Below are 1228 nucleotides of genomic sequence, written 5' to 3' on the forward strand. Positions count from 1 at the left end.
ATTTAAAAGAGAGTAAGAAGGAGGTATATGGGAAAGTTTGGATAGGAAAATGATGAAATTTCATGATAATCTCAGCAACAACAAAAAATGTTTGAGAGAGAGAGAGAGAGAGAGAGAGAGAGAGAGAGGGAGAGGGAGAGGGAGAGGGAGAGGGAGAGGGAGAGGGAGAGGGAGAGGGAGAGGGAGAGGGAGAGAGAGAGAGAGAGAGAGGGCAAGCTTGATTTAGGTCATACATGCGCAGAGCAGGTGGCGGACCTGTCACAGGGTGACGCGAGGCTTCTGAGCCTGGGAGCTAGTTCAGTTGTTCAGGTTTCAGTAGGATGGACTCAAAGCACAGGCATCAAAGGAGAAGAACAATTGTATTCTTCGCTCTAAACTCCAGATTTTCAAGGCACTGGAACTGACCCAGGAGTTTTGCAACGGCCGGTACTGGCTAGTGGAACAACTCACTCTCCATGAGCATACAGTTAGCAGAATGCTCGTGTCTCTGTGGCGCAATTGGTTAGCGCGTTCGGCTGTTAACCGAAAGGTTGGTGGTTCAAGCCCACCCAGGGACGTCGTGTGACTTTTATATGTCAGAGGCTGTTTTCTCCACGACGAGTCATTCCTATGGTCTTTTATCCTAACAAAAAAAAAATGTTCTAGGGAATTTGAGAAGCCAACTGTAATCTGGAGCGGGGGACCAGAGACAAGAGTACCGATACTGTTTTGGTTTTGTTTGTCAACTGTAAAGCGAGGATAATAATACGTACTATATTATCCACAGGACACACTGGCTTTAGTAACTTCTCCATTCCATGCTACCAGGAAAGGCAAAATTCATCATTATGATGCTTGCTTAATATTCCTGAGCCCTAGGTTGATTCCCCCGCCCCTCCCTGGGACAGGTCTGCCACGCGGCTCTGCGCAGGTAGAACCTAGGTCAAGCTAGCACCCAAGGAGCCCCAATAGAACTCATTAAATCAGTAAATATTTTTTTCCTTTTAAATTCCCTCCTGATCCCTGGAGAGTTACTGCAAGACTGGAGTTATGGCTGAGAGGATAGGGACGTGTGTTGCTATTGCAGAGGAACCAAGTTCGGTTCCCAGCACCTATGTCAAACAGTTTGTCACTGTAGTCAGGAAAATTTACCAGCCTGTCACCTGTAGCATCTGTGGTCACATATGCAAATCCCTTTTTAAAAGTCTAGTGACTCCGCTTCTCTTCCTCCGTTGTCGTATTATTTATC

General features: G+C 46.6%; 1 non-coding gene across 1 annotated transcript; it reads left to right on the forward strand.

Moving 5' to 3' along the window:
- The first annotated feature begins 483 nt into the window (after positions 1-483).
- On the forward strand, positions 484-557 carry n-TNgtt4. The gene has a single exon. It is a non-coding gene; the product is annotated as a tRNA-Asn (tRNA).
- Positions 558-1228: the final 671 nt, after the last annotated feature.

Source organism: Mus musculus, chromosome 3, assembly GCF_000001635.26.
Source record: "Mus musculus strain C57BL/6J chromosome 3, GRCm38.p6 C57BL/6J".
Classification (NCBI taxonomy): Eukaryota; Metazoa; Chordata; class Mammalia; order Rodentia; family Muridae; genus Mus; species Mus musculus.